The sequence below is a fragment of the Lichenostomus cassidix genome, unplaced genomic scaffold (assembly GCF_008360975.1).
Source record: "Lichenostomus cassidix isolate B80296 unplaced genomic scaffold, HeHo_3.0 HiC_scaffold_46, whole genome shotgun sequence".
Classification (NCBI taxonomy): domain Eukaryota; kingdom Metazoa; phylum Chordata; class Aves; order Passeriformes; family Meliphagidae; genus Lichenostomus; species Lichenostomus cassidix.
The window spans coordinates 3,117,934-3,137,456 of NW_028147597.1; the positions used below are offsets into that span (position 1 = coordinate 3,117,934).

The 19,523-nt window shown below is 48.3% G+C and overlaps 1 protein-coding gene and 1 long non-coding RNA gene across 2 annotated transcripts in view; one reads left to right on the plus strand and one right to left on the minus strand.

The window, feature by feature from the left end:
- LOC146421984 (olfactory receptor 14A16-like) overlaps positions 1 to 19,523 on the minus strand; it is a 468,355-nt gene that overhangs the window by 12,235 nt on the left and 436,597 nt on the right. The window lies entirely within an intron of this gene.
- On the plus strand, positions 14,134 to 15,208 carry LOC146421985 (uncharacterized). Its single transcript, XR_014848440.1, has 3 exons — positions 14,134 to 14,365; positions 14,598 to 14,769; positions 15,109 to 15,208. It is a non-coding gene; the product is annotated as an uncharacterized LOC146421985 (long non-coding RNA).

A 19,523-nucleotide genomic window follows, 5' to 3' on the forward strand; every position in this document is an offset into this window, starting at 1 on the left:
ACGGCTTTGAGCTCAGCAAATTGACTCGATCCACCCTCTTCTTCCCTAGCTTCTGCAACCCGTTGTGTGGAGCTCCACACAGCTGCTTTCCATTTTCGTTTTGTCCCTACAAGACAACAGGAACCATCAGTGAAAAGAGTGTAGCGTGTTTCATCTGCCAGCAGATGGTTGTATGGTGGAGCTTCCTCTGCACGAGTCACCTGTTCCAGCTCCTCTTCCTCAATCAGACTAAAATCTTCACCTTCAGGCCAATTTGTAATTACTTCCAAAATCCCAGGGCAATTCAGATTTCCCATACGGGTGCGCTGTGTGATAAGGGCAGTCCATTTGCTCCATGTGCCATTGGTGGCATGATGAGTAGAGGGAACCTCTGCTTTAAACATCCACCCCAGCACCGGTAGTTGAGGTGCCAGGAGGAGTTGTGCTTCTGTGCCAATTACCTCTGAGGCAGCTTGGACTCCTTCGTATGCTGCTAGGATTTCTTTCTCTGTTGGGGTGTAGTTGACTTCAGACCCTCTGTAACTTCGGCTCCAGAATCCCAGTGGTCAGCCTCGAGTCTCACCAGGCACCTTCTGCCAAAGGCTCCAGGACAGACCATGGCTCCCAGCTGCAGAGTAAAGCACATTCTTTACTTCTGGCCCTGTCCTGACTGGGCCAAGGGCTACTGCATGAGCAATCTCCTGCTTGATTTGGGTGAAAGCTTGCTGTTGTTCTGGGTCCCAGTAAAATAATTTTTCTTACGAGTAACCAGGTAGAGAGGACTCACAATTTGGCTAGACTCAGGAATGTGCATTCTCCAAAAGCCTATAGCTCCCAGGAAAGCTTGTGTCTCTTTCTTGTTGGCTGGGGGGGACATTGCGGTGATTTTATTGATAACCTCAGTAGGAATCTGACGCCGTCCATCTTGCCACTTCACTCCTAGGAACTGGATCTCTTTGGCAGGCCCTTTGACTTTGCTCTTTTTTATGGCAAAACAGCTTCCAGGAGAATCTGGATGATTTCCTTTCCTTTCTCAAATACTTCTTCTGCTGTGCTCCCCCACACAATGATGTCATCGATGTACTGCAGATGTTCCGGAGCCTCACCCATTTCCAATGCAGCCTGGATCAGTCCATGGCAGATGGTGGGACTGTGCTTCCACCCCTGGGGCAGTCGGTTCCAGGTATACTGCACACCTCTCCAGGTGAAAGCAAACTGAGGTCTGCACTCTGCTGCCAGAGGAATGGAGAAAAATGCATTTGCAATGTCAATAGTGGCATACCACTTTGCTGCCTTGGACTCTAGCTCATCCTGGAGCTCCAGCATGTCTGGCACAGCAGCACTCAGAGGTGGAGTCACCTCATTCAAGGCACGATAGTCCACAGTCAATCTCCATTCTCCGTCAGATTTTCGCACAGGCCAGATGGGGCTGTTAAAGGATGAATGGGTCCTGCTGACCACCCCTTGGCTCTCCAGCTCACGGATTAGTTTGTGAGTGGGAATCACGGCATCACGAGTTGTCCGGTACTGTCGGCGGTGCACAATCGAGGTTGCAATTGGTACTTGTTGCTCTTCCCCTTTCAGGAGTCCTACTGCAGATGGGTTCTCTAACAGTCCAGGCAAGGTGTTCAATTGTTTTATGCCCTCTGTCTCTACAGCAGCTATCCCAAATGCCCACTTGAGTCCCTTTGGGTCTTTGAAATATCCATTTCGGAGGAAGTCTATACCCATAATACATGGAGCCTCTGGGCCAGTCACAATGGAATGTTCTTTCCACTCTCTTCCAGTCAGGCTCACCTCAGCTTTCACCAGGGTCAAGTCTTGTGATCCTCCTGTCACGCCAGAAATAGAAACAGGTTCTGTGCCCACATGTCGCGATGGGATTATCGTGCATTGTGCACCAGTGTCAACTAAAGCCTCGTATTCTTGTGGCTCTGATGTGCCAGGCCACCGAATCCACACTGTCCAAAAAACACAGTTTTCCCTGGCCTCTACCTGGCTAGAGGCAGGGCCCCTCTTACCATGGTGGGCATTTGTGTTAGAGGTTCCTTCAAGGGGATCAGACATGTTGACTGGAGCTGTCACCAAATCTGCGGGGAAAAAAATTCAAAAACCCTCCAACAACATTTTTAATGTTAGAGAGTCAAGGCATTACTTTATTATCTGGCCAGGATGTTGTTCTGGCCAGGATGTACCACAGAAATCATCTCATCCACACATAGCCCGGGTGTGCAGAGAGAATCATTCCAGGATACACAGCTTTTACTCGATTTTTCAGATATTTTATACAGTAAAAATACATAGGAAAGCATTGTGTCAGTGTTCATTGGTCTAAAGTTGAGCAAACTCCTGATATTCAGTTTCCCATTGGATCTGAATCTCCTCACCTCTGATGCTGAATGATTAGATTCTTCATTCTTCAGTTTTTCTCATCAGTCCTTTTTCCAGGCCAGGATGTCTTCAGCCCTGCTGGAGGTGCTCTGGGGTAGCTGTTTGTGATATCCACCATGTCCTGTTGGTAACCACAATGTCCCAGAGGATGTTCTGTTCATAGTCTTTATCTCTCTGGTTATCTCTGGGGTCACTCCCAATCTGTTGATATGCTGAGTCCACCAGACCTCATCTGGCAGAACAATGTCCTGAAAGAAACCTAAAATTCCTTTTCTCAGGGTAAAGACAAACAAAACCTTTGACTAAAGTTATACAAAATGTTTAACCTGATATGTATTCCAACAACACCAAAGAGCCCCTGGACACACAGTGACATCAGCAACCAGCACAGGTGACAATTGCAGCAGAAGGGATTGCTGTGCAGGTCACTGAGGGGACAGGGTGACGTCATCAGAGTAATGTCTTCAGAGTGACATCAGTGACGTCATCATAGTGACATCATCAGCGACCAGCGCAGGTGACAATCACAGCAGAACGGACTGCTGTAGGTCACTGAGAGGGGACAGGGTGACATCAGGGTGGCATTGGGGTAGCATCAGGTGGCATCAAAATGGCAACAAAGTGGGGGAAAATGGTGTTAAAGTGACAAAAAATGGCACCAAATGGCATCAAAATGGCATCAAAATGGCACAAAAAATGGGGAAAAATGTCATTGAAATGACAAAAAACTGCATTAAAGTGACAAAAAATGGCACCAAATGGGACTAAAGTGACACTAAATGGCACCAAAGTGGGACAAAGTGGCATTGACGTGGCAAAAAATGGCACCAAAGTGGAAAGAAATGGCACTTAATAGCATCAAAATAGCATCAAATGGCACCAAAGTGGCACCAAATGGCATTAAACTGATAAAAAATGCATTCATTTTTTAAAAACTGCATAAAAGTGACAAAAAATGGCCCTAAATGGGACCAAAGTGACACTAAATTGCACTAAATGGGACCAAAGTGTCAAAAATGGCACTGAAGTGGCACTAAATGACTCTAAGTGGCACTAAAATGGCAAAAAGTGGCACCAAAGTGACATCAAATGGCACCAAATTAACACTAAATGGCACCAGAGTGACATTAAATGGCCTCAAATGGCACTAAATGGTATTAAAGTGGCACTAAATGGCACTGAAGTGACACTAAATGGCACTAAAGTGACACCAGGAGTTATTAAATGGCACCAAAGTGGCACTAAATGACACTAAAATGACACCAAATGACATCAAAGTGACATCAAATGGGACCAAAGTGACACTGAATGGCACTAAAGTGACACTAAATTGCACCAGAGTGACACCAGCGGTCATCGAGTGACACCAAATGGCACTAAGCGGCATTAGTGACACTAAATGGCACCAAGTGGCACAAAGTGGCATCAAATGGCACTAAAGTGGCACCAAATTGCACTAAAGGGCAGCAAAGTGGCAAAAAATGGCATTAAATGGCACTAAATGGCACTAAATGGCACTAAAGTGACAAAAAATGGAACCAAATAGCACTAAAGTGGCATTAAAGTGACACTAGATGGCACCAGATGGCGCCAAAGTGACACCAAAGTGACAAAAAATGGCATTAAATGGCACCAGAGTGGCACTAAATGTCACTAAAAGTCACTCAAGTGACACTAAATGGCATCAAATGGCACCAAAGTGGCACTAAATGGCAACAAAAAGGTCAAAAATGGCACCAAAGGGGCACTAAAGGGACATCAAGTGGCACCAAAGTGGCAAAAAGTGGCACCAAGTGACATCAAATGGCACTGAAATGGCACCAAGTGGCTCCAAAGGGACACTAAATGACACTAAATGGCACCAAATTGTCACCAAATGCCACTGGAAGTCACCAAATGGCATCAAATTGTCATGAAATGGCTCCAAAGTTCCATCAAAGTGACACCAAAGTGTCCCAAACACCCCCAATGTCCCCAAATGTCCCCTTTCCCCAAAAAACTACCCAATTTCCCCCCAAATTTTCCCAATTTATCCCCATTTTCCCCAATTTCCCCCAATTTCCCACAAATTTTCCCAGTTTTTCCCTAATTAATTCCCATTTTACCCCAAATTTCCCCAAATTTTTCCCATTTTCCTCTATTTCCCCATTTCCCCCCAATTTAGTTCTCTTTTCCCCCAAAATTTCCCCAATTTTCCTGAATTTTTCCCCCCATTTTTCCCATTTCCCCCAAAAATTCCCCACATTTTCCTCCTTTTACCCCATTCTATTTGCATTTTTCTCCATTTCCCCCAAATTTTCCCCAAATTTTCCCCAAATTTCCCCAAAATTTTGCCTCAAAATTCCCCAAATGTCTCTCAAATTTTCTGCACTTCCCCCAAACTTTCCCAAAAAAATTCCCCCAAACTTTCCCAATTTTTTCCAAAGTTTTCTCCCAAACTTCCCCAAAATTTCCCTCCAAATTCCCCAAATTTTCCCCAAACTTCCTTGAAATTTCCCAAACTTCCCCAAAATTTCCCAGAATTTTCTTTAAAAAATCCCCAAACTTTCCCCATTTTTTCCCCAAATTTTCACCCAAACTTCCCCAAAATTTCCCCAAATTTCCCCAAAACTTTCCTGAAACTTCCCCAAAATTTCCCCCAAATTTTCCCAGAAATTTCCTTCAATTTTTCCCATTTCTCTTTGAAATTTTCCCCCAAACTTCCCCAAAATTTCCCCAATTTCCCTCAAATTTCACCCCAATTTTTCCCCAAAGTTTCTCCCCAAATTTCCCCTCACATTTCCCCAAAATTTCCCCAAATTTTCCCCAATTTCCCCCAAATTTCCCTAAAATGTCCCCAGTTTCTCCCAAGTTTTCTCCCAAATTTCCCCAAAATTTCCTCAATTTCCCTCAAATTTTCCCAAAATTTTCACCCAACATTTCTCCCCACACTTCCCCAAAACTTCTCCAAAATTTCCCCAAAATTTCCCAATTTCCCCCTTATTTTTCCCAAATTTCTCCCCAAACTTCCCCAAAATTCCCCAATTTCTCTCAAATTTTCCCAAAATTTTTCTCTGAACTTCCCCCTCAATTTCTCCAGTTTTCCCCATTTTTTTCCTCAAAATTTTCTCCCAAACTTCCCCAACATTTTCCCCCAATTCCCCAAAATTTCCACCAAACTTCCCTGAAACCTCCCCAAAATTTCTCCTAAATTTCCCTCATTTTCCCCAGTTTCCCGCAATTTCCCCCAAGTTTTCTCCCAAATTTCCCCAGAAATTCCCCAAAATTTCCCTCAAATTTTCCCCCAAAATTTTCCCCTAAAATTTTCCCCAATTTCCCTCAAATTTTCCCAACATTTCCCCCAAAAGTTTTCCCCTAACTTCCCCAAAATTTTCCCCAAACTTCCTCAAATTATCCCAAATATTACCCCAAAATTTCCCAAAATTTTCTTTAAAAAAATCCCCAAACATTCCCCAATTTTTCCCAAAATTTTCTTCCAAACTTCCCAAAATTTCCCCAACCTTACCCAAAATTTCCCCAGTTTCCCCCAATTTGCCCCCAAACTTTCCCAAAATTTACCCAGTTTCTCTAAAATTTCCCCAAAATTTTCCCCCAAACTTCCCTGAAGTTTCCCCAATTTCTCCCCAAATTTTCCCAGTAATTGTCTTTCAAAATTCCCCAAAATTTCCCCAAAACTTCCAAAAAATTCCCCCCAATTTTCCCTGTTTTGTCCAAAATTTCTCCAAAGTTCCCCAAACTTCCCCAAAATTTCTCCCATTTTTTCCCAAATTTCTCCCCAAACTTCCCCAAATTTCCCCAATTTCCCCCAAAATTTTCCCCTCAAACTTCCCCAAAATTTCTGCCACTTCTCCCCATTTTTTCCCAAAATTTCCCCCAAAATTTCCCATTTCACTCCCAAAATTTCCCCCAATTTTATCCCAAATTTCCCCCAATGTCCCTAATGTCCCCAAATCCCCCAATGTGTCCCCAATGTCCCATTAATGTCCCCAACATCCCCAATGTCCCCAGTGTCCCCAATGTCCCTGTGATCAATCCATGTCATCATGTTGGCTTTTCGCAAAGATCCCAATGGATACTCTGTGGATTGTTTGAATTCTTTTCTTACAGAGGTAGCCTGGCTGGGAAAAGTTGCTGTGCAATGATGACTAAGGTCTTTCTTTCTAGTACCAGCTGAGTTTAATAGCAGTAAAATAGCTGTTCTGGTTGGATTCGAATGCTTGAAGTGTCTGCTTGAACTGGATCCCATCCCCCGGCCGGACCCTGCCTCTGACACTGCAACTATCAGCTCCTGGCGCTGCAGGAACCACAATCTGGGAGTGAGAACAGATCAGTGACAGACGACTGCGCATGCTGCCAGGAGGCGGATCAGTTCCCAGAACGTGCAAAAGAGTTTGGAGAGAAATAGGAATATGTGTAACTGTTTATGAATATGCATTAGGCTGAAGGGTATGGAAAGGGTGTCTCTGTCCATTCCAGGGGTGCTTTTCTGGCTGAATGCCAAAGCACCCAGCGCTGACCTTTTGCTTTTATCTGTCCCCTATTGTCTTTTATTAAACCTTTTTAATCCTAACAGGAGAGTGGACCTCGTTTGTCACAAATCCCCAGTGTCACAGTGATTTTAATCTCACCTGCCTTGCACAGGATCATTGCTAATGTCTCTCCCTGACATTTCTCTCTCCTCTGCCCTTCTTGTCGCTGTCTGTCACCCACACCAGGAGAGCAGCCCTGGCTGGGGAGCATCTCTCCTGTCAGTCACAAGGGGTTCTGCAGGCACAAGTGCCATTGTCCTCTAGCAGATGGCATCGTTACCTTTACAGAGCACAGAGAACATTTAGGAAATATAAATATACTCAGAAGTTCATACACCTGCTTGTTTCCACTCTGTGAACCTCCTATGCAGGTTTTTTGCAGCTAAGAGAGACAGAAATGTTCTTCCTCACAGCTGTCCTAGCAGGAGAGAGCAGACAAGAAGGGCCTTGACCTTCCCTGGAGGAAGGGGAATGAGATGATCAGAACTCATCAGTGCTGTTCCCATTGTGTGAATGACACATGAGACCAAGGTGACCCTGTGACACTGTGGGGCCTCATGGTGCCCAGAGGGCACTGTGACACTGTGGGGTCACATGGAGCCAAGGGGCAATTGTGACACTGCAGGACCTCACAGAACCAAGAGAACCTTGTGACACTGCAGGGCCTCATGGGACAAAGGGGATCATGTGGCACTGCAGACTCTTGGTGCCCAAGGGCCATTGTGACACTGCAGGGCCATGTTGGACCAAATGTCCATTGTAGCAATGGGGGCCTCATGGTGCCCAGGGGGCTCAGTGACACTGTGGGGCCTCATGGTGCCCAGGGGGCTCAGTGACACTGTGGGGCCTCATGGAGCCAAGTGGACACTGTGACACTGCAGGGCCTCATCATCATCAGTCTCTGCAGTGTGATGTGGATTGCTGAAATGCAGTAGCCTGTGAAATCCACGAGTCTCTCCTGTTTCTTCATGTTGATGTCTGTGAATGACTCATCAGTTGCTGCTGTGATCCTGTATTCCTCTGCTTCCCTCCATGAAGGTACCACCTGGGACACAGAGCTGTTCAACAGGGACTTAGTCGGGACTGAGGAGTTCATAAGACATTTATTACTATTGCATACAATGGATCAGAAAACCTGGGAATGCAGCCAGTTCTTGTGTGATGGTGGAGTAGAGAAAGGCAATTCCTCAGGAATTCTGTGCTCTGGCAGCACTCAGCTGATGAAGATATTTCAGAGATTGTCCAAGAGGAATTTGAGTAGCCCAAGACATTACTTTATTCTGGCCAGGATGTTATTCTGGCCAGTATGTGAAATAGAAATTATTCCATCCACACATGCCTGGGTTGTGCAGTGAAAATCATTCACTCTCACATGGTTCTTTACTAGACTTTTCCCATATTTATACAGACAAAACCCAAAGAAATTCAGGTTCATTGGTCTTAAATGACATAACTCTTAGTATTTGATCTCCTATTGGTTATTGATCCTTTCACCTTTGATGTTAATTCGGTTCTCATTCTTTGATTCTCTTATCAATCTTTTCCCAGACCAGGTAGCTCCAGCTGTGCTAGGGGTTGATGTTCATTAATGTTTGTTTACCTCCTGTGTATCTTCTGGCTACTCCTAGTCTGTAGACATTAAGCTCATCAGGCCTTACCCAACCTCGCTGAACAGAGTCTTTTGAAGAGAAACTTCATTTCCTCTCCCCCTGGGCAAAGGTGAACAAACCCCTGACTAAAGCTACATTAAAAAAATTAAAAGTTGTATAATTTCCAACAGTTCCATTAGGTTCTTCAGCATCACAATGTCTCCTTGGCTCCATGAGGCCACACAGTGTCACATTGACCCCTTGGTTCCACAAAGCCCTGCAGTGTCACAGCAGCCTCTTTGTTCCATGGGCCCCACAGTGTCACCACTGCCCCTTCATTCCATGAAGCCCTGCAGTGTCACAAAGGTCTCCATGATTCCATGAGGCCCCACAGGGTCACAGTGGTCTCCTTGGTTCCATGAGGCTGTGCAATGTCACTTTTGCCCCTTGGATCCATGCAGCCCCCAGTGTCACAACAGCCCCTTGGTACCATGGTCTGGTTTTTTGGTGACAGGGGGGCCACAGAGGTGGCTTCTGTGAGAAGCTGCTGGAAGCTTCCACCATGTTGGGCAGAGCCAATCCCTGGTGGCTCCAAAGGTGGACATGCCACTGGCCAAGGCTGGGCCAATTATAAATGGTGGTAATGTCTCTGTGATAACAGATTTAAGGAGAAAGAAAGAAACAAGAAGTTGTTGCACAGTTGTAATTGTGACCAGAGAAGAGAGGAGTGAGAACATGTGAGGAGAACAGCTCTGCAGACACCAAGGTCAGTGAAGGAGGAGGGGAGGAGCTGCTCCAGGCACTGGAACTGGGATTCCTCTGCAGCCCTTGGTGAAGACCATGGTGAAGCAGCTGTGCCCCTGCAGCTCCTGGAGATCCATGGGGATGCAGAGATCCACCTGCAGCCCCTGGAGATCCATGGGGATGCAGAGATCCATCCACAGCTCCTGGAGATCCATGGGGATGCAGAGATCCACCTGCAGCTCCTGGAGATCCATGGGGATGCAGAGATCCACCTGCAGCTCCTGGAGGTCCATGGGGATGCAGAGATCCACCTGCAGCCCATGGAGGAGGAGCCCAGGCCGGAGCAGGGGGATGCCTGGGAGGAGGCTGTGACCCCTGCAGAGAGGGGCTCTGCTGCCCAGCTGGAGCAGCCTGTCCTTGAATGACTGACCCCGTAGGAGAGTGACCCACGCTGCAGCAGCTTTGGGGGACTGTTGCCCGTGGCATGGACTCACATTGCAGCAGTTCACAGGGAGCTGCTGCTGGTGAGATGAACTCACATTGGAGAAGTTCCTGGAGAACTCTCCCGTGGGAGGAACCCCACAGTGCAGCAGGGGAACAACTCCTCTCCCTGAGCAGTGGGAGAAATCTCAGATGATGAACTGACCAGAACTGACCATTCCTGTCTCCCTGCTCTGCTGGGGGAGGAGACAGAGCTGGGCAGGAGGGAGAGGTGGGGGGAAGGCACTTTTAAGGTTTTATTTTACTTTTCGTGCTCTGATTTTGTCAGCAATAATTCAATTAATATGTCTAATTTGAGCCTGTTTTTCCTATGACCCATGAATTTGATGAGGGATCTCTCCCTGTCCTTATCTCAACTCCTGAACCCCTCGTTCTATTTCCTCTCCCCTGTGCAGCTGCAGAGGGGAGTGAGAGAGAGGCTTTGATGGGTGCCTGGCATCCAGCCAGCATCAACACACTACACCCTGTATCTTGTACATGTCACGTATACCTGAAAAATGTTTTGAAGAGAAAAACACACATATTTTTGAAGAGAAAAACATATTTATTATGGCTTGCAACCTTTGAAAGGTAACCTGGATGTGTTTTTTTTGGTTTTGTTACTTCAGGCTTCAGACCCATTAATTGCAGCCTAACTGAAGATGTGTTTCATGGCATAGAATAGAAGAATCTACCACAGAGAATGAAGTGTCATGGTTTAAAATTAATCCTATTTGGTCTATGACTTGTGGTCCTTACAAACCCACTGTCCAAGGGCTGGGTTTGCAAGCTGGAGTGTGAAGCACAGGAAGTTTCTCTGGATAATGCTGCACCCCCAACTCTCCAGATGCAGAAATGGGCCAGAATCCAGCATTTTGAGTGTGATTTTGGGCTCCTGGCCTTGCCCCAAAGGAGAAACAGGATTTTCCCTGCAGTGCCTGCCTGGAGCAGACAGAACAGGTGGGAAGTGTTTGCAGAGCCCCTGGGAGGGAATATTGGGGTTCCTGTCAGCAGGATCCTTGTGCAGCTCAGGCTGGGTGGGCAGCAGTTCCATCTGCAGCTTCCATGTGCTGCTCCAGCTGCTGCTGCTGGGGACTCTGAGGGAAGAGGCCATGGGAGGGATGGAAATGTTGCATGGACAACACCATGTCAATCCTTGCAAAAAGCCTTTCCAGTTTTCCCTTGGATCTGAGATTCCAGGGCCCACAGCTGGGCTTCAGAGTTCTACTGATTTTTATTTTTCAGGTTTTTGAGCAGAGCTCTGAATTGGGCATCTCTTGTCATTCCTGCTGCTCTTCTGACCTGAAAAAGGATCTGTGCTCCTGTGAGCCACATCCTGAAGGGTGGTTGGCAACCATGGAATCCTCTGGGAAAGCACTTGATTGACTTGAATGCCCTGGCTGGAAAGCTCAGCCTGAGAAAAGAACTGTTCCAGCTGCCTCTGTGTGTGTCCAGTTCCTCACAGCTGAGTCCCTGAACACACACGCTGGTTTTTAGGGGTTTATCTTCCCCTCCTGTTTGTTTGGAGGTGATTTTGGGACCCTTTAGAGCAACATCTGACCAGCTCCTGCCCCCATCCTGTTTTATTCTCTCTTCTTTGGAGTTGACCTGCTGGGTTTGACATGGAAATTGGTGGTGTATCCCTGTTCTTCCCTCCATCCATCAATGGTAACTTATATTAAACAGTGAAAACTGCCTCGTTTATCTGGTGGGGAGAACATGAGTGGGGAAAGTTAACAGGGTTTGTTTTCATGGGCCTTGTGACAGTAAAGAAAAATGAAGTTTGTCATTTTGGTGTGATGCTGTGTGTTGGGATTTGCAGGTTTATTTCTTGTTATGGTTGTTATTATTTATTAGTATTACTTATTAGTGTCATATTTTAAATCTTACATTATTAATAATAGCTGGATGTCAGCTCACTGGGAAGAATCCCTTCTTTCTCCAGGTGGAATTGAGCTGTACAGTCCCTTCCAGCCAGTGGATTCTAAAGATGGGAAGTCCCAGTTTATGGGATTTGGGTGTGATTTGGAGCTGGAGAAGGGTCACATACAATCTCAGAGGTGCCCCAAGCCTGCTCTGCTGCCATGTCTGTGATCGTGGCCTCTCACAGCTGCCCTGCCCTGGGGACATGGTGGGACACCTCCTGCCAGGGCTGAGGCAACTAACAGCACCTCATGGTCTCTCACAGCCACTCATGGCCCCTTCAAAGCCCCTAAAAGCCCCTCACAGCCCCTCTCAGCCCCAGCCTCAGGGCTCCTCCCAAAGCAGAAGGGATCAGGCCCTGCTTGTTCTCCTTTCACTTCAGTCACTTCACAGAGACAAGTAAAGAAAGGCTGAAATGGAGCCTTTCCCAGCGTTCCCCTCTGGGTTAATGGCTGCCCGAAGCTCTGTGCTGGCTCTGGCCCAAGCATGAACATCACTGCAGCCCCAGGCCTTTGCTGTCCCCCCGTGTCCATTCCCTGTCCCCGAGTCCCGCCCGGCTCTGGCAGCAGCAGGAGCACAGCGCAGTGGGCGCCAGCCTGGCCCAGCCGGGGCTCCCAGCAGGAGCAGCAGCAGCATTGCCAGCCCTTCCCAGCTGCTCCTGCCTTGCCTTCCCCAGGGGTTTGTCCAGGGCAATTCTGGAGTAGAGCAACAATCACCCACAAACAGCCCTGATTGCTCAGGCCCGGCTGTGCTGCCCTGAACCAACCTTCAGAGCAAGAAAGGATCAGGTTCCAGCACTGTTTTCAGCACTGCTTTACTCACCCTGAGGTGACAGCAGGAGGCTGTTGGTGTGTTTGCCTTATCAATTGGAGGTCAAGGCTGCTGTTTCCCCTTGCCTGGTTGCCACCTGAATTTTAGCATTAAAACTGCAGTTGTCTCTTTTGATCAGTGCTACCCATGGTGCTTTCATGACAGTGAAGTCAGTCTTTATTTGCAGGCTTCATGATTAGCATATCTTGAAATGCTCACAAGGCCCTGAGCACTAAGTCGAGGACAATAAAAGCCACATAAGGCACATTTGCAGTGCTCAAACACAGTGCTGTTGCTGGTGCTGTTTAAATGGAATCAGCTCACAGAGGCCATCACAGAAATTGTCTCTGCAGTGTCAAATAAAATGAAAAAATCCACCAGGAGAAAGAAAAAACAGAACTTCTTGACTCACTTCATTGCTTCTCCCAAGCAGCAGAAACTGGAGATGCCCAGAGGTATTTCCAGCTGCTGCTGATCCCAGTTGGAGCCCAGCCTGCTGCAGAGTCCCAGAGGAACCTGAGCCCAGCCCGGGGAGCTCCCGCAGTGTCAGAGAGCTCAGAGCATGTGGGGCCAGGCCCAGAGCCCTGGGCACAGCCGCCGATCACGGGGCAGCAGCACAGACGGAATGTCCTGCGGCCCAAACCTCCTGCTCCTTCCACACAGCACCCATCGTGCTCCCCCTGCTCCTCTCCCAGCACTGCACAAATTCCAGCTGGGAGGAGGCTTCCCAAGAGAGAGCTCCAGCTCCTGTTTCAGCCTGAGTGTCCCTGCAGAGGAGCAGGGCACCTTCCTGTTCCAGAAGCTCAGGGGTCTCATTTCATGAGCAATCTGGGATGCCAGTGGCCTTGTTAAGAAGGACAAAAGCAGAGGGACCAGCTCTTGGCCCTGCTGACAGCCTTCAGCACCCACTCTGCCCTGGGCTGGGGCTGGGGCTGGGGCAGCCAGCCTGACAAAAACACCCATGGGGGTAGCAGAGAGGGGGGTCAGACCCTGTGCCCTGGCTGGTTTGGTGTGCAGGTGAGGAAGGACTTGCACTGCTCTTCTCCCATTGTTTGTTTTGGCTTATTAATGTTTTTTGGGGGCAATGCTGGCAGGAAGGAGAGTGGTTTTTCCCCACCACTGGGTGGGTTTTTCATTGGCATGTCATGGTCAGGCCTTCCCAGGTCTTCTGCCCTCATCCAGCACCAGTGGCTTCTTTCAGAACCCCATTTGTCCACAAGTCACAGGTGCTGGCGAGAGGGCAGCAGATCACCCCATGTGCCACTGGTGCAGCCCCTGCATGCCCAGGGATGCTGGGGTGAGGTTCTGGGAGCAGCAGCATCCCCTGATGAACTCCATCTGTATTCCATAGGAACACTGTCCTACATCCCACCAGAATGGACCCAGCTCAGGTGTTACCACGGCGAGGCAGCAACGATCTGGTCCCTGGGTATCCTGCTGTACCAGATGGTCTGCGGGAAGCACCCATTCAAGAAGGGCCAGGAGATCATCTGGGGCGAGCTCTTGTTCCCACAACACCTTTCTCAAGGTAAATCCTCATCTCTGGGGCACAGGGGGAATACCAGAGTTATGCGACAGCAGCAGGCTCATGAGGAGGTGCTGGCAGCTGCTGAGGAGGTGGCACATGTTCTGCTCTCCTGCTCTCCTCCAAAACAGGGAATTGACTGGAAATTTTAGACACAGCTCTGAGCACATCCAGCATAGGCAGGGCATGGGAACAGGGGGGCAAAGTGAACAGCATCCTTCTCCAAGTGACTGGCAGTTTCTGGTTTCTCTCCCCAAAGTACAAAGATCTTATCAAGGGGTGTTTATCCATGCACTCCTTGGACAGGCCATCAGTGGAAGATCTCTTCTATGAGCCTTGGCTGCAGGGCTCTGCCCTAGAAGATGGGAGAGATCCACAGGCACCGTTTGGGCCTGGTAAGTAACAGCTGCACACATGTCTTGGCAATAAGAAGCAAAGAAAACCAAACTGTTTTGTGCTGCCTGTAGCCTGGAGCAGGGATCATCAGATGGGAACACACAGCTCTTGTGCTGGAGCTGAGCTGCTCTGGCAAGCACTGGTGGCCACCATCCAAGCCAGTTTTGCTTGTCCTGGTTCATTGATGGCTGGGGCCCTGGGCAGAACCCTGACAGCCTGCTCTGCCCCCAGGGAAGGAGCAGGAGCCCCTGGAGAAGCTGGACCAGGTGGGGCTGCTGCTGGAGACACCAGGGACACCCTCAAGGATGAGCACCTCTTCCATGACCCAGCCATCTGCAGCTGAAGAAGATTGACTTCGATTCTGGCACCTTCTGCAAAGACACACTCCACACCCAATGTGCAGGTGAGTGCACAGCCAGGGGATGCTCCCAGATCTGGGCATTGCACAGCCTGGCTGGGCACCAAAGGTTCCCCCTTGGCTGGGGTGGATGCAAGGAGTTCTTCAGTTGGCTGCCAAGCTGCTCTTTGGCTCTGGGCAGCTGCTGAGGAGGAGGATCTGCCATGGCTGGTTGGAGGCTGGGCACATGTCCTGCCCTCCTGCTCTCCTCCCAAAGGCAGCAATGATGGGGAGGTTTGGGCACAGCTCTGAGCACAGCCAGCATGGCCTGGGCACTGCGGGCAGTTGGGACAAGGGGACAGGAGCCTTCAGCTGATGGGTGATTTCTGGTTTCTCTCCTTCCAGCAGGGCTCTGCAGATGCTGAGGCTGCTCTGGGCTCTGCCAGGGCTCTGCTGGGGCTCAGCCCTGGGCACGGCTGGGCCTGCTCTGCTCTCCCATTGCTCTGACAGCTTGGCATCAGACGAGCCTGTTCTGAGCACAGTGACTGAGCTTTCTGCTTGTGCAGGTGAGTGAGACTCTCCTGCAGGCCCAGAGATGGCAGTGAGGGATACACATCCAATTGGCAAGAACCCAAACACTCCACAGTCCCAGCTGAATGCCTCTATCTCCACAGGATGTTTTGTCTGTCCCACTCTTCATTCCTGTTGGGCTGGAACTGTGCAATTGCACTTTCTTCCTCCTCTAGGAGTGAGCCAAACCTGGCGAGTGGGCCTTGTTCCTAAGGCAGTGCAGTCTGGAGTTGATGGATGAAGAATTGCCCTTCTCCACTTGCAAGCCAGAGCAAAAAGCTGTAAGTGGGACTTTCTGTCTTTAAGAAACCACTGACAGTTTCAGAGGGAATGTACAGCTCATTCACAGGGTGAGAGGGAAGGGCATCTTCTAAAGGAGTTGAGATTTGACAGAGTTTAGATTCCCAGTCCTGCTCGGAGCTGGCAGGGCACAATCAATTTCCTAATACTTCAACCACAGTTGAAAATAACAATGTTGGAAACAAACCCCAAAATATTTAAAAACAGGCTGCTGAGTAAGATGGATCCATGCCATCAGAACATTTTCAAAGTAAATAACTGAGTTCTCATATTCAAAAGATCAGTTACCTCTTAATTGAAGTTTACAGAAAATTTTTCACTACACTTCTGGAGTTTCTTCTAATATTTTGATTTTTTTCTGATTCCTTTTTCCTTTTCTTTTTTTTTTAATTTTTCTTTTCTAAATCAGAAAACATGTCCTAAAAGAGGAATGTCCTTTTCCCCTCATTCCCATGTGGAGCAGCTCCCTTCCCACAGAGCCTGGCAGCTCCTGACCCCTGCAGGGCTGAGGCTTTTCCCCATTGCTGTGCACAGACTGATGGAGCAGCACTGCTGAACACAGGGACACCCAGAGGGACCAAAAGCAGCTGCCTTTGTCCACCTGAAGCTCCAAGGGCCAAACTCTGAGCAGACACAGCTGGAAGAGACTGGCAGGCTCCCTGTTTGCTGTGCTCCCCACTTGTGAGGGGCCCAGCTTTGCGTGAGGCACAGTGAGAACAAGGGGCAGCTCCCTCCCAGCCCCGCAGCCAAGGGACCCCTCTGGCCCCGGGGCTTGGGGCACTGTCAGCACCTGCTGCTTCAGCCACTGCTTCTGCTGGCACTGAGAGCAACAACCAGACTGTGGCTGATGCCGAGGGAGCAGCAGCAGGGCCTGGAGCTGATCCCTGAGTCTGGGCAGGGCTGGACAAATGACCCCACAGCAGCAGCAGCAGCAAATGGAGCTGACTTTGAGCACAGCCCCTGCCACTCCTCCCTCCTGTTTGCAGTGGTGTCACAGCAGCCTGAGGCACCTGGGAGCCCTCAGTGCCAGCAGGGACTTGAGATGGCAGCCCTGGGCTCCTGGAGGTTGTGCAAGGAACGGAGCTGGGCACTCCCTGTCCATATGGAGCTTGCAGATGGAAAAGGCTGCTGTGCCCAGGCAGCTCCAAGGGCACAGAAATGAGGCTCTTGAGCACTTGATTTGGGCCAGTTCCACAGTACTGGGCAGCAGCCAGCGAGCCCAGGGGGAACAGAGGGCACAGCAAGAGGGACAAAAGCAGTCAAGAGCAGAGACTGGAGAGAGCCAGACCTGGCAGAAGGAACAGCTGCTTCCTTGCACTCTTGAAGAAAGCTCTTGGCTGTTTCAGAGCACTGAAAGGTGTGAAGGGCAGAGAGGAGGTGACACCAAACAATGCTCCTGTTTTCACACCCTCCCCTCTCAGTGTCCCAGAATGAACTGGATGAACTCTGCTCTTCTCTCTGAGTTATCTCGTTCAGCATGAGCAGCTTAGCACCAGGAGCTAAAGGAGCTGAAGCCTTAGGCCTCAAGAGCTGACCAAGAGGGGACTTTTTGAGCAAAGTGATGTTACTAATGTGGACCTAGCTGAATGCAGCAGATAGAATCCTGGAATTGCAGAATCCTTTCTGTTGGAAAAGATCTCTGAGCTCATCCATCCAGCTGTTTACCCAGCACTGTCAGCCCAGCACTAAACCACATCCCTGCAGTGCCAAGGCCTGACCAAGAGGCCTGACTGAGGCCTGAACAACAGGCCCTGAGCCAAAGGTGGCCTTGAGATGAACCTTCCAACCAAAGGTTATCTTTGTATCTGCTCATTACTGAAATATGCACAATCATTAGCATTGTGATAGATTTCGCTCATTAGTGAAACATGTATTTACCTTTCCCTGTTTGTAAACTGGACAAAGCCATGAAATCTGACATCTGGCCTTGTTTAGAGAGAATGGTCAAAGTCAACTCCCTTGGTTCCTCCTTGAGCCCTGGCCAGGCTTTGAGAGAAGCCAAGAGGAGGATGAAACCAGATGTTCCTGCACTGGCAGTGCTGTCAGTGTGTTTATTCAGCACTGTCACAGCTGGGCCCTCTCCCAGCCAGGCTGGAAGCCTCACCTGTGGGTGGATGCACCTGCAGGAATTGCCAGTTGTTGGCAGTGGCTCTGCAGTCCTTGGCTGTGACAGCTTCCCCAGCTGATGAGGGGATCTGGGTGATGGTAAAGTCTGAGGGTAACTGCTGATGGATCTTTCTTCATCACTGCAGGCAATCTTTGCTGATTGGGTGAATTCCTGAGCTTCTGTTGTGATTCTTTGCTGCTTTGAACTATAGTAAATTACACTGATTCCTTCAGTAAATTACACTGATTCCTTCAGTGAATTACACTGATTCCTCCAGTTGGTGTCATGTCTTTGGTGCTGACCCTGCCCACTGGCAAAACAAAATTGGTGTAGTCTGGCCAGGTCACAGCAAAATGTCACTTTTTAAAGGTAAATGTAAGGAATCAGTCCTATCCAAAATTCCTGGTTGGGAAGACCTTCCCTATAGTTCACTGGCTCTGCAGGGGGCTGAGATCAGAGCAGTGTGTGAGCAATGGGGAAGTTGGCTAACAGAAGCTGAACCACTGGATGTATTAAAATGCATCCAAAATTGCATATGGAAAAAGGAGAAGAACTTCGTTTGGGAAGATGAGGATAAATTTTGTTAACAGTATATTGGAAAAAGCACCAACAGAAGGAACAATTGTTTTTGGAATGCTCCCACATGGAGTGAGAGGAGTTTTTAATCTTGAGCTCAGATTTCTTTGTGCAAATGAATAAAAATAATAAATACAGAGATATATATAAAATAAAAATTATATGTGAAAATAGAATCAAAATATATACGTGTGTATATATATATAAACTAAATCCTAATATGAAATAATGCTGACAATACTAATTTGTTACCTTTGGCTGCTCAGGGATGTAACACTAAATACCCTTCAAAAAGTATTTGGCCAGGACCCAAACATGAGTGGGAAACTTGGTGAGATTGTGTATAAGGAATAAAGGAGGATGGGATGAAATTGGCTATTTTTATATGGTTTGCTGATACTGTGATGTGGAATGCTTTGTCTGTTACTGTGAGAAATGAAGTGACTAAGGCTGCTGGGTATTTCATATACCAGACTGTCCACAAGCTGCAGAATTGGTGGAACAGATAGAGGGGTTGTTAAAAGACCAGATGAAAAATTAGGGGATGAGAACTTGTCTGGATGAAGAATCCTTTTTAGGTCCACCCCACAAGCTGCAGGGCTGGACCTTTATGCATTAGATTTAATGAGGATAAATCAGAAGCAAATGAGAGTTATCAATACCAGAATAGGAATTCAGATTCCTCCAGAGCACTTTGGATTGATAACTGCTCGCTAAAGCTTGGCCTTGCAAAGTGTTCATGTCATGGGAGGAGGAATTGATGCAGATTGTCAAGGAGAAATTAAATTCTGTTAAACAATAGTGAGCAAGATTTGATTATGCAACCCTGTGACAGGTTAGGACAATTACTGATATTGCAGTTTTAAAAACAGTTGTGAAAAAATCACCTCAAATCACCACTGTTTGTGGAGATAAAGGGTTTGGATCCAGCAGTCCTAATAATGGAGCCCCAGTGTGGGTCCAGAGGCCAAATGGCCCTCCTGAGCCAGCTGAAGGAACAGCTCTGGGGAAAGACACCACTTTTAATCCTGAAACCTGGGCAGGAACGATGGGAATCTGTCCCTGCAGCCAAGTGTTCTGTGGGAGAACAAGTAGATGTTACAGGATGTTGTTTCACAGATCCTGCCAGACCAAATCTCCCTGTTTGCCCCAACGTTCCCTTTGGAAAATGCTCTGATCCACAGGGCTCCATGTGAGGACTGATGTGACACTGAGTGACTTCCACACGAATTCAGCCAGGAGCCTGGAGCACCTCAAGGACTGGGAG